General features: G+C 38.2%; 1 protein-coding gene across 2 annotated transcripts in view; it reads left to right on the top strand.

Moving 5' to 3' along the window:
* Nucleotides 1-14,790, top strand: part of RAB27B (RAB27B, member RAS oncogene family) — a 2,233,495-nt gene that overhangs the window by 765,056 nt on the left and 1,453,649 nt on the right. The window lies entirely within an intron of this gene.

Below are 14,790 nucleotides of genomic sequence, written 5' to 3'. Positions count from 1 at the left end.
TTTGGATGTATTAGAAGCCATTGTATTTACATCATGGCTTCCTAATATCGAGTTTGCCTTGGTTCTGATCTAAATTCTGCTGTGAATTTGAAGATTACCAGCTCAAATATTTGCATATTTACATTTTTCGTTGGAGCAGTACACTATTTGGTGATTTGTATGATTCTGTCATTGTCCCAAATGAATCCCCACAGGAACAAATATACACCTCATAGCCATAGTTTTCCAGTTTAATAAAGTATAACATTTGTAACATAACTGATTCAGCAGCATCTAGACAAACATTTGGTATCTCAAATCATAAAGGCCATAATAAATAACTACTCTGAGGGCTTTGTATCCTGAACAGACCCTAACTGGGCAGCATGAGAGACAGACAGACAGAGCATAGCTCTCAAACTCTTAGTGCAACAACTCTAGAGAAAGTTTAAACGAATGGGGGACAAGGGCTGAAAAGGAGGAACAGATTTTAAATATTGCGCTTAGAAACTCATAAAGTTGCTAGAATAACAGGATTTGTGTTAGCATGCATTTTCTGAAGGACAGAAAGTATGAAACTCAAATGTATGTTATTATTTCATGCCTTCAGTCCTCAGTAATTTGCCAGAAAAATAACAAAATATATGTGTGATAGACCAAAAATGTGAGGCAAAAATCTGGACATTCTGTGAAAATCTGGACAGTTGAGATGTATGCACCCAAGTGATATACCCTTATTGCCCACTTGACATAAGTATGACCAGCTAACCAAGAGCAACAGTGTTGACAGCTCACTCCCATAGTCATGAACCATTTTAGATTGGTACATAAGCATGTCCAACTAAGTACAACTTTATTTACTGCTTCCTCCACTAGTCACGAACCTTTTTAAACTGACCAAAGAAAGCGGGAATGAAAATGGGAAAAGGACATCAGGCAACCTCTTACCAGGCTGCCACCTTCGGCAGTCTGCCCTCCCCCATTTCCTGGTCATGGCCAGCTGGAATCAGCCAAACAATTGTCCTAAATGAGGGGCAGCACTCAACAAAATCAAACTTTTTGTTAGAAGTAGAAGCCTCAGGTTAGAGTTCCTCTCAACACCTTCAGCCCCACATGTTTCCCTTATTTTTTAATAAGAGCTGCATTAAGCCTAGTTAGCAACTCATGAAAAAAGAAACTAAATAAAAATTCAACAAATACAGGCAAATGCCACAGTGTTAGAATCTTTGGTTGGTTCTAGAACTAGGAACCCCCAAATATGGACCCATCCTGGCTACTGTGTAGTTTGTAAGTTTGTGAGCTTTTTCTAAGACTACTACCTTGCACAACCCATTCCAGGTTAGTCTGGGGACAATGACTGAACAAACCACCACTATGTTGTCACAAAACCACCAAATCTCTCAGTATCCTTAATAACAATCACCTGTTCAGCCCCTTGCTGATAACATCCGCACACAGACGAATTACTAAAGCATTGTCCGGCCTACCTCCTCAGTGAGTTGCTGCAATGTCAGTTACATCACCACATCATTCTGCCAAACCTTACCATATCACATTTCATTTGCCAGGATCAAGCCCTAAATAAACACCTCCTCACTGAATCAGTGATCTCTTTACCACCCTCAGAATGAATGGCCAGAATCAAGGCATGTCTTGCACTGACAAAGAAAACAGTAAAGGATTAAAGAATGAAAACCACTCATCCTCCTTTATATAAAATTCTGAACACTACCTAATGTAATTCAAAAAAGCATTTCAGAATCCTTTATCTCTTCCTTTAATTACATCCACTGCCTGACCTTCCCTCCTCAGATGTGTGGCTTTCACTCTCAGGAATGAACAGAATGAGTAACTATGACTCAGCGGACCTTGATTGACCAAGGTTGTCTCCAACAAGCAGTCTGGATCCTTGGACATCACACGTGCCTCAATCTAGAACACAGATACTGACTCATTCTCTGCAAAAGCATAGGAGGGTCTATGCAACATAGCAATCCTCTAAACAGGGCCAGGTAAACTGGTGGAAGATTTATCCAGAATCACCTGGTGACTCAGTCTCTTTTGGTCAATACCCTACCAGGTCTACATCTGGTTGCAGGGTGAGCCGAACAGAGCTATCAAGATAAAAACTTTTAATTATTTACCTGTTCATCTGGATATAAAAGCAACCTCCCCCTTCTGACCATAAGTATGGAGGTCTCACCTTTCTTCCTTATGCCAAAACCCCCTACTAATCAGTAGCTCAGGGATAAGTAAATCCTTGCTAAAAATATACTACAACTTTTTTTCCCCAAATTCTTCTCTGATGAAAAATAAAATAAGTCCTCTCTCTTGATAATACAACCATTGAAGTCACTTATCATAGCAAATTATTAGGGATTATAGTGGATGATAACCTTAAATTCAACCTACATAAACAAACTAAATAAAAAGTCATCAAAAACTAGGAATGGTTTATCCCACCAAAATCTTTCTTACCAACCCAGCGAAAGCTACTCTTGCCACTAATTATCTCCTCCCCACATTTCTTTATGGTGATCTCATCCTTAGTAATCTTTAGGCATCACAAAAATCAAAACTTGAACAGTGACGTAACAAAGGTGATAAATTTGCAGCAAATACTGCTTTCCAAACCCACCACTGTATAGCACTAAAAAGCCTAAATTTATTAGAACTACCCTATCAACTAACACATACACAGCCTCTTACCACATCTAAAATTATCTAAAATCCATCTACTTGTTCAACACTAAATAACATTCTACAAGCTATGCTTCCAGTCAGTCATTATGCTCCAATAACGAAAAACTCTCCTGTCTGTCCAAAAACCTATCAAATTTGCTGTGCATTGTCTGTACTCGTAGTATGTTGCTAAGGCCTGGAACTCCTCATCTCTGTCCATCAGGTCAATACCCACCCACCCATTCTTCCAAATTACACTGAAAGACTTCCTATCCTGATGCTGGTACTGTTCTTGCTCAACACCAGGTTAAACTATATCCCCAAATGTGAACAAATCTCTCTTCATATATTCCATCTCCTTTCTCTCCCTGCTTCACGTATTTCCTTACTTCTATCAATTTCTCTCCCCTGGCTTTCTCTCTAAATATATCATAAGCCTGCTTTTCCCTCACTTCATATTGCATTTCCTGTTTGTATTACATTAGCTTTCATTTGATTTTCCTATGAAATAGCTAACATTTCTTTAACTATTAAATCGTCATAAAGCATGTATCTATTCTTAACTAATGCTTTCATAGTATGTTTAAATTGGTATAATTATTAAAACTGTAATTGTTTTTTGTATTATTTTAAAGACTGCAAAATTGTTGTTCTATAAATGTTTTTATATTCCTATGATCATAGGATCATAGGAAGTTACTAGGTTAGTGGCCCTGAGGCCCTTATAAGCCTTGCCAAGAGTTTATCCCATGTTTAGACAAGTCAGCATCCAAAGCCCCTGTCCAGCAGGGACACAGGTGGAATCCCAGGGGTGTATTTTCTTTACCATCCAGTTATCCAGGTTGCGCTTGAAAAGGGATAATGAGGTACCCATTATGATGAGGAGATGGAGTCTATTCCACAGGTGGGGGAGTCTCTGGGGCACAAATCTGTCCCATCAGCAAGTCATATTGATGTCACAGACCAGGTTGAGGTTACGAGTGTGGGTTACTCGAGTGCAGCTTGACTTGTGGATATGCAGCAGTCCCATCAAGGCAGGGTCTGAGATTGCTTTGTATGTCAGACAGAGGTCACCTCTGAGGAGTCTGTATGAAACTGATTAGAGGGACAGGGCTTTTAGCCTATCTGTGTAGGGTAGATGGTTGAAGCCCTGGATTCTTCTGGTGAGGAGCCTCTGTGTTCTCTCCAGCTGCTGCATGTTCTTTGTGAGGTACATGCCAAAGGGAGAGTTGTACTCAATAATTGGCATTATAAGGGGAGACTACAGGGATGTTATGACCTCCTTGTCCCTGGATGAGATACCTTTACTTATGAGGTCGGCCATATAGAAAGCTTTCCATACAATGAAAGCAACTTGGTGGTCAAAATTCAGGTTGCTATCAACCTGGGTGCCCAAATCCCTCATGACTGATTGCATGCTTAGCACGCTGTTCTTAATGTGATAATATGTGGGGACGTCACTCTCCTCAAAGGGGATGATGATGCATTTTTTGACATTCAGCTTGAGGCCATGTTTCTGGCACCAGTCCATTGTTTGGGTGAGACCCTCTTGGAGGACGTCCATGTCATTTGGGGAATTGTTGACCAAGCCCACCTTGCAGTCATCTACAAATCTGGCCAGCCATAACCCACTGGTTTTGGCCTACACCTCAGAGAAGTATACCCCAAATAACAGAGGTCCCAAGGCCAGTCCCTGGGGCATGCCACTCATTACAAGTCTACTGCTTGAGGTGACTTCCCCTATTTTGATTAGGTGGGTTCTATCAGTGAGCCAGTTTGCTACACATCTGATAACATATGGATTGATGCCTAGTTGAGAGAGTTTAATTATTATGCTGGACTGGGGAATAGTGTTGAAGGCTTTGGCCAGGTCAAGGTAGGCAGTGTGCACCATCTTTCCCTCATCCATGACTTTCGTGACTGTCTCAAAGAAGTCAACCAGATTTAACAGACATGACCTCCCCTTGACAAAGCCACATAGTGAGGGGTTCAGTGTTTGAAGGTTGCCAATGTCCCTGTTAATGAGGTCCATGATAATCCATCCATGGCACTGCAGATCAGGCTAGTTAGGCTGATGGGTTTGTAATTTCCTGGATCAGTGGTTGCCCCACCTTTGTGTAAAGCCATGACAGTGTCTGTCCTCCACTCAGCTGGGATAAAGCCAGTACTCAGGCTTTGGTTGAATAGGGGTGCCTAATGGTGCTGTAAGTTCATGCCTGAGTTCATGTAGGATGCAGCCTGGGATGTTATTGGGTCCTATGGAGAGTGTATTTTTTGCCTTTGAGAGGGCAGTGATGACCTGTTCCCTAGAGATAAGAGGAGGGAGGCAGGTACTGGGAATGTCCTAATTTACTGATGGGGGGACAGAGGGGTGATGTTTTCACTGAATCTGTCAGCCAGTAGGTGGGCTATATCTACAGCATTTGTGTATGTTGTGTCCTTGACAACCAGTTCTGAACAGATCTGGATGCTTCCTTTGAGAATGCAGACATATGTGAAGAAGGCCTTATGATTGTCTCTAGCAGATTTAGCCAGTTTGGACTTGAAGTTGGCTGTAGCAGAGTTAGCTAGTGCTCTTATTTGCTTGTTCAGGCTAAGGAAAGATTGCTTCCTAGTGGGCACCTGCTCCTTCTTGGTCCTTGACATATAGATTACCAATTACCAATTACCAGTTGGTAATTGGTAATGGTATTACCAATGCACATCTACAGAAGGTACATAAGCCCAATGGAACTTTCAGTAATAAGTGGAATAAAGGTGAAAAAGAGGAGCACAAAAGTGGTATGATGGAATAGGAAGGTCAGAGGGAGAGTTTGAGGGGCATATGCAAGTTTTTTTTTTCTTTTTTTGGTTGGGAATAGGCCCCATTTTTTGCGATGGGGAGATTAGAAGACTTGGAAAGACAGAAACAGAAGGTGGCCAAAAGAGGAGGTTCAAACATACAACAAATTTCACAAGACATGATAGACAAATGTTGGTAATACACATAAAGGATAGGTAAAGTACACAGACAGCACACATCTAGATTATACAACATGGGTGAAGTGACAATGGCAAACAGAGTAGGGATGTATACCAGCCAAAATATACATGTACCAATGAACAAGTCATTGGTAATATGTTGCAAACTGTGTGACAGTCATACCAGAATGAGCATGACTGATGGTAGGTATGTATCAGAGAATGCTAAATGTCATTGCAGTACACAGTGGATATCAAATACCATCATTCAGTAGGCTGTCAGCACATGCGCATAGTGAATTGGGGACATTCATAAGCATGTCTGCGTGTAAATGACAAAAACAGTACAGTAATGTGCAAACAGTTAAACAGCAAAAGGCATAGGTACACAAGAAAAGGAGGTCTGAATACTGCATACCCCTATATACTACATTGCGAGTATAGTACAACATATGTCATCCTCACAGTCAGTGATGTTAGTATTACATTATAGTAGCTGTGTAAGACTGATCAAAGGACACTCTGTGTACACAACTATAGGATAACAAAATGGAATAAGTGCACCCAACTAGATACATATTATAAGGGCAGTTGTGTGTCAGTCATATTAGGGCCATACACATGTACATCCAACCAAATCAGTACATACTGTATGTAATATAAATGCGTGGACATTTATGCTAACTTTTGCATAAATGTCGTAATGCAAGCTATGTTCAAAAAGACTGGTGAGTGACATAAGCAAGATAAGGCCAAAAGCAGAGTCATGAATGCTACTATACAAAGTGTCATCTCTGTGTATTCAACAGGGAACCATTACATGCAAATGCAGTATGTAAAGGATATATGTGAAGATGTACATGTCACAGTTCCCTAAAACAACAGTAGGATTAAACTGTGACATGTACATCTTCACATATGTAAAGGATATATGTGAAGATGTACATGTCACAGTTCCCTAAAACAACAGTAGGATTAAACTGTGACATGTACATCTTCACATATGTAAAGGATATATGTGAAGATGTACATCACAGTTCCCTAAAACAACAGTAGGATTAAACTGTGCCATGTACATCTTCACATATGTAAAGGATATATGTGAAGATGTACATGTCACAGTTCCCTAAAACAACAGTAGGATTAAACTGTGCCATGTACATCTTCACATATGTAAAGGATATATGTGAAGATGTACAGGTCACAGTTCCCTAAAACAACAGTAGGATTAAACTGTGCCATGTACATCTTCACATATGTAAAGGATATATGTGAAGATGTACATGTCACAGTTCCCTAAAACAACAGTAGGATTAAACTGTGCCATGTACATCTTCACATATGTAAAGGATATATGTGAAGATGTACAGGTCACAGTTCCCTAAAACAACAGTAGGATTTAACTGTGCCATGTACATCTTCACATATGTAAAGTATATATGTGAAGATGTACATGTCACAGTTCCCTAAAACAACAGTAGGATTAAACTGTGCCATGTACATCTTCACATATGTAAAGGATATATGTGAAGATGTACAGGTCACAGTTCCCTAAAACAACAGTAGGATTTAACTGTGGCATGTACATATTCACATATGTAAAGGATATATGTGAAGATGTACATGTCACAGTTCCCTAAAACAACAGTAGGATTAAACTGTGGCATGTACATCTTCACATATGTAAAGGATATATGTGAAGATGTACATGTCACAGTTCCCTAAAACAACAGTAGGATTAAACTGTGACATGTACATCTTCACATATGTAAAGGATATATGTGAAGATGTACATGTCACAGTTCCCTAAAACAACAGTAGGATTAAACTGTGCCATGTACATCTTCACATATGTAAAGGATATATGTGAAGATGTACATGTCACAGTTCTCTAAAACAACAGTAGGATTAAACTGTGACATGTACATCTTCACATATGTAAAGGATATATGTGAAAATGTACATGTCACAGTTCTCTAAAACAACAGTAGGACTAAACTGTGAGTACATGACACAATAATTGCTAGTACATGGCACTTGCAAGGTCATTGCTCTGGTGAGACACCACAACCCAACAATGTTACATAAGGTAAATACTCAAGAACACTTCATGCTGTTGAATACTCGTATGGCAACAAAAATCAACGCACACAAATGGGTGCAATATATATAAGCATGGATAATAAGTGCATATAAACATACTTGACTGACCTCACCATGTTATGTGAGAGAAATGAGAATATTATAGTATGTGAGTTGTATCCATTCTGTCTAAACATATACCTGAACAAAACATGTAGAACAATTGTGCCCCACTCACATTATGTTAACTGTGACAGTCATATCTGTCACTTATAGGGCCAGAGTGTATCAGATAGAATGATATTATGCTGCACTGCATGTATAGGACTACACACACATCCAGACTGAAGGAGTAGTACCCCTATCCATATAGAGCAATGTGTGCTGTAACGGCTGCATATGATGACCATGTAATTAATAATGGAAACACATGTGCCATTTGTAATGTGTGTCACACTGCAGCAGCAAGATAAAGCCACATATGACGTGATATAGGCAGTGTTTATCTTGATGCATGTTTGAAAACCATGACAGCAATATGGGATATATGCACAACACTGCCTATGCCATACAAATTGCAATACTGAGAACACCCTGATGGGAACATTACATAAGTGGATCACATAGACAGTACTTATATCCTTTTAATTTCACCATGATTTTTGCGTTTCTAATACCATGATGGGAATGGACCCCATTATTAAGTCAAAGTATGATTAATGTTCATGAAATGAATCTTTGATGTTAGCCAAAAGTGCTCTTTGCAGCACCTGCAAAGTGCCAAAAATTGACTCCTTCTGTAATTCATATAGAATTACATGTATCGGTAGTATATCTAAATACAAATTTATTTTTTATTTATTTATTTTATTTTACATTTGTTAACTGGGAAAGTCAGACTGGACACATATCCATTTTCAATGGAGGCCCGGGGAGAAAAGCTCCAATAGCATGACATACCAGAAATTTCATTATCATACAGAGGTATAAGTTCAATGGAAACATAATTCAGGTATAGTTTAACAATTCATTTAGTAAAGTCAGCAGGTTAAGATTATACAGTAATCCATTAATAGGGTTAATATAGAATATAAAAATATAAACATGAACATAAAAACTATTTTTTTTGTCTGTCTAAAATAAGAGTACTTTCAGTATTTTGTTACATAAATAACTAGTGGTTATTAAGCTTTACAGTGAAAGGAATTAAGGGACCTTTAGTGGAATCCTTGAACATGGTTTTGGTGCAAATTAACCTGGGGAGTAGCATGAACAAAGCCAATTGTTTGAGAAGTGGGTTCTCAGGAGTTTCTTAAATTGAATAGTGGAGGTAGTGGAGGTTATTTGGCTAGGTAGTGAGTTCTAGATTTTGGCAATAGTGCAGGCAAAGAGATTTGCCAGCATCATTTTTGTGTTTGATAATGCTTATTAGGTTCTGGGAACTGGGAAAATATAAATTCTTTTTATAAGAACAATTGCGCCTACTACTATTGGAACTGTATGGGTATCCTTCATCCACAATGCTCTCGTTTCTTCCTACAAATCCGGGTATTTTATGAGTGTGTGTAAGACACTATAATCACTGGGTGTAGCAATTTCAATGATCGATGCAACTTTTGTATTCTTTTCGTGAACTACTCTATCTGGTTTTCTTCCATCTATTTTTTGAAGTATTGGTAATGGGTGATCCCATGCGATATAAACTTCATCATTTTCTATAATGCTTTGTGGATTATGTTTCCAGTGCTTCTCAGCATATTCAGTGTTGTAATGTTTGCATACTCCCCAATGCAACAGTCTTGCCACATTATTATTCCTTTCAGTGTACAGGCCCTCTACCATTAGGGTATCACATCCAGCAACAAGATATTTGACTTTTTCCAATTCTGTTTTACAAAACCTGCATTTATCCATTTCTCTGACATGTTCAATGGACTTTGTAAACCAACATGTGTGTAGTCCAGTGTCCTGGACTACCAATATTAATCTTTTGTCTTTAGGTGTACATTCACCTCTCCATAACCAATACTGCATCACATCCTAATCAACATGAGGGTGTTCCAGTTTTCAGTACTTGCAACTATATGTATGCCTTTTTCCCATTTCTTACCTTCTCATCTGTTCCTTCACCTTATATTCTTGCTTTTGTTTTTTTGGCACATTCAGTTGCTGTCTGATTTTGTCTGTTTCTGGTTTGATTTCCATTCCTACTTGACACTGATATACTTCCACTAAACTAAGCAGGGAAAGTCATCTTAGACTCGTTCTCCTCATGTTTTAAAACGTTTACTATGTTTGGATCATGTGAAGTCAGCGGATATGTATGGAGTCCTATGATTGCAGATCTGTACATGAAATCAATTTTAAGGAGGCCTATACTTCCTTCAGAATGGGGAATATATAATCTTGGTATATAATGATTTTTCTAAGTCATTTGATAAGAGTGAAACATTTTTCTTGTTTTCCTGCCCAATTGATCCAACACCTTTTGAGGACAGTCAATCCCCCCAAAACTGTAAGTTAGAACAGGAAGAACAAATTGGTTTATATTTTGGACTTTGCTCCTAGATGTCATGACTGTTCTGAGTATTAATTTTATCCTTCTAAAATATTCCTTACTAAGTTTTGCTCACAATTGTTCATGTTTTATTGTCAGTCCTTCATCAATCCCTAAATATTTATACACTCCTTCTGGCTCAAGTTCCTTTATATCACATTCATATCCCAGACAAATATATTCTTAGTTCTGCAGCTTTCATGCTTTGCAGGTTGCTTCTCTACGTTTGTCAACACCAAATGACATTCTTAAATCATCTGAGAACATTTCAACCACTTGCAGCTGTGCTTTCATTTCCTCATCTGATTAACTATATAGTTTTAAATCATCCACAAAAAAAGAAGATGAGAAGTCTTGACACTGTTGTTTTCTGGGAACCAAATTGTAAGTATAACCTAATCTGTTAAGTAGACTGCTTAATGGGTTATGGATAAGACAAAAAAGCAATGTTTACTAAGAGTCACCCTAGAATATCCCCCTTTGAATTTTTATCTGTGGGATAATAATTTGTCCCTTATCATGGCTTAGCTGCAGAGTGATGTGCCACTATTTCATGGTCACTGTAATGTAATTGATCAATGTTGGGTGTATCTTATGGGTCTACTTGGTTTCATTGAATCTCATTTCACTGAATTTCATTTCACCCCGACCACATTGCTGAAAACACAAATTTCCTGAAAACTCATTTCACTCAATCTCATTTTACTGAACTGAACATAGTATATATGGCACTGTGTAGAGTATTGTAAGGCAAGTAAAAGGTATATGCCCTTTTCCCCACTGTAGTGTGATCCTGGAGTTAGTATATATAGTTGGGGGGGGGGGGTGGACGGCCTTGTTTGTTTTATATTGTATTTTACCAAAAACTTCAAAACAATACATTTTAAACAATAGACATGCATAGTAACAACACCAATGACTAACTTTCTCCAGAAGACAATATGTACTCTAACTGGGGGGCTACACCCCCCTCTCCCCTAATATGGGGGACTGAGCCCCCCACACCCCCTAACTATATATACTAACTTCAGGATCGCATTACAGTGGGGAAAAGAGCATATACCTTTTACTTGCGTTACAGTACTCTAGACAGTGCCATATATACTAACTGCAGTTCAGTGAAATGAGATTCAGTGAAATGAGTTTTCAGTAATTTGAGTTTTCAGCGAAGTGGTCGGGATGAAATGAAATTCAGTGAAATGAGATTCAGAGAAACAAAGTAGACCTGTATATTATACATCTCAATGCACTTCTTTATCCATGAATGTGCAATGCTATTAAATGCTTTTTTTTGTACTCTATCCATGCCATACTTAGATTCTTTCCCTTTTTACAATTCTCCATTATGACTTTAACAACAAATGATCCGTTGTTCCATTTTACTTTCTTTTATTACCCTTTTGTTCTGTTGTTGTGATTGAGCTTTCTTCTAAATGACTATAAAGTTTATTGGCATCAGTTCCAGTATATAGTTTATACATTATCAGAAGACAAGTTATTGGTCTGTAGTTTTCAGGATAGCTTCTAGGCTTACTCTTAAGAAGGAGTATCATTTTTCCTGTTGCTAACCAGGTTGGAGTCTGTTTGGGATGTATATATAAATAATTCTTACTCAGGGCTAAATCTTCTACTGTTTTTTTACTTCTTATTTCCATTCAGAATGTTTCTTGGGTTCCACAGAGTCTTCATAGAAATTTCTTCAAAATGTGTCTATTCCTTTTTTTTTTGTGGTAATACTTCTATTCCTTTTCACTTGTTTACCATTTCTCTATTAAACTTTATTGGGTCATCAATGAATTGTTTATTTTGTACTTTTCCTTTATATTTATCTGCATATCTTCTTAGTTTTTCTGCCTGTGTTGATATCTTCAGTTTTTTATTTGCAATAGCGTATGACAGAGCCTGGTGTGTTCTAATACTGCACCTTTCTTTTATCATGTCTATCTTTCTAAGAGTTTTTCCTGATCTGTTCCCTCTTCTGTACTCTTCTAACAGTGACACATTGTCTTAATTGCTTTATCATTTTCTCTATTCGATACTTCCATGATGGCATTTGATTTCTTCCTTTCCTTTCCCTTACTGGCCTGTGTTTTTTGTTAGACTTTATATGTTATTAATGTAGCTGTACAGTAATACATCCTATTTACTTCTGTTATATCACATGAATTTCTGTTAATAGTCTTGATTACTGTGTTCATTTGTTTTTATCAAACTTCTAACATTTTTAGTCTTATTGACTTTTCTGTAATCTATTTCTTTCATTGAGTTTAATATATCTATCCATTTCTAAAATCGAGCAGCTTTTCCCTTAGATCATTTTCTTCAATCTAAGGGCACAATCTTTATTCTCTATTTCCTGTGGGCATTCTACAAAAAGTTACAGAACATCTTCCTGTAACAATGAGTAACAAGGTCACACAGAAAAAAAACAGTCAGTAAAAACTAAAAGAAAAACACAGCCAAGCTAGATTTTCCACTGTGTGATTCCTCTTGTATTAGAGGTAATATGGGATATATGCAAATGACTCCTTAAGGACAGTAGGAGCTATATGGCAATTCTGAATGCCCGTGACTTTTTTCCTTTTTAAGTCTGTTATGGACAAATTCAGGCCAATAAAGTCAAACCCCAGTAGCTGTGGATGTGCATGGTTATGAGGCCATAAGACGGCTGAAACATGCATGTCCACAGCTAGTGGGGTTTGGCTTTATTGGCCTGAATTTGTCCATAACAGGCTTAAAAAGGGGAAAAACGTCATGGGCATTCAGAACTGCCATATAGTGGAAACATCTGATGTCTTTAAGGGGTCATTTGCATATATCCCATATTACCTCTAATACAATAGGTTTAAAGGAATCTCACAGTGGAAAATCTATCTTGGCTGGGTTTTTCTTTTAGTTTTTACAGAACATCTTCCTGTGATATATTCTCTTCAGCTTCATCCTGTGTCATCTGTTGCTCTTTCATATGGGAACTCACTGGCCTATCACTCTCCAACACTGACTGCATCAGAGTTGCCACTGTTTCCTGCTCCTTCCCTTGCTGTACAGCTCCATCTGAACTTTTGTACTGGGCTCCTACTGAAGGCTCCAAAGAATTTTCATATGGCAATGGATCAGATGCTACCTGTTCCACCGGTTTCATCTTAATTTGGGAACTCGTTGTTCTGTCATGCTGTGATATTACCAGAGTTAGATTTTCTGCACTAAATCCTTCACTTTGCAGGGAATCCATAACTTCAGTTTCTGTTTCTTTAACTTTTGCATTACTAATCGTCTTTTCTACTCCCCTTTTGTTTTCTTAGTTTTTGTATTGTAAAATGTTCCATGTCCAGATGCCTTTGCCTGTATTTCTTTTCAAATTTCTTTAGCGCTGCTTTTTGTATTTATTAGTTTTGATTTCTCCTTTGCATAAATATTGCACCATGTTAAATGTTCTTTTCTTTCTCATGTCCATATTTTTTCTTTAGATGCCATCCACTCATCCTGTATCTCCTTACTTTGGGCACTCATTGTTCCATCATGCTGAGACATAACCTATGTTAGACTTTCTACACGAGATCCTTCACTTTACAGACTGGCAAAATGTATTTACTAGTAACATTGATCTACTTCACTATAGCGCATTATCAGTTTGCTTACTGATGTACAAAAGTTTATTAGCAGCATATGATTATTTCATGCAGAATAATGTAAATAAAGTGAGGACAACAAGCAATGCTATCAGTTTATAATTGTTAAAGCTGCAAAAGTTGTTTTAAGGACCTGATGTTGCTCTTTTGTACTTTACAGATATTGCTACAAAAGATACTGTGCCAATTTTGTATGTTTAAATAATTTTCAGGTTGATTTTCCAGAATGTATGTTCAAATACAGTCAAGAAAATATTACATCAGCCACCCAGCCTTGCACAATTAATGGGAAAGGGCAGGATGTTCGTCGTGTTTCACTGTTGCAGTCATTACATTTGGGTAATCCTGCTGGCAGGTTGCCCTCAGTTGGCCTGAATTCCAAAGTCCTGGGTCCTGCGTTGGCTGTCGTCGCCCCTTCCCTGACATCAGGTCGTCAAGGGTATAAAAGAAGCAGCCGACGCCATTTTCTTTAGTCTTTCTTGCTGCGTGGTGCCCGAAGTGGAAGCAGTTCGCAAGTGCCGGTCAGCCGACTCCTGAGATTTTCGTTCGAATTTCAGATCCAAAGTCTTCTATAAAGCTAAGTACCCCGTTGGGGAAACTTTTTTCTTGCTCCAGAACCGATGTCAGAAAAAGTTAATAATTGTATTTCTTGTGGGAAGCAAATACCTCATAAGGACTTTCATTCTTATTGTATTCCTTGCCTAGGCCCCGATCATAACTATCTGGGTTGTCAGTTTTGTGCTAGATTTAACCAATGCACTATTAAGCATCGGTATGATTTTGCTTTGAACTACTTTGGACGCAGGTTTAATTATCCAGAAATGTCGTCAAAAAGCCATCCAACTACCGGAGTTCACAAAAAACGCAAAGAAAAAGAAAAAGAAAGACACCCGAGGCCCA

Source organism: Protopterus annectens, chromosome 1.part1 (genome assembly GCF_019279795.1).
Source record: "Protopterus annectens isolate FY-2018-M chromosome 1.part1, PAN1.0, whole genome shotgun sequence".
NCBI classification, from domain to species: domain Eukaryota; kingdom Metazoa; phylum Chordata; order Ceratodontiformes; family Protopteridae; genus Protopterus; species Protopterus annectens.
This window is presented reverse-complemented; position numbering and strand designations above follow the sequence as displayed.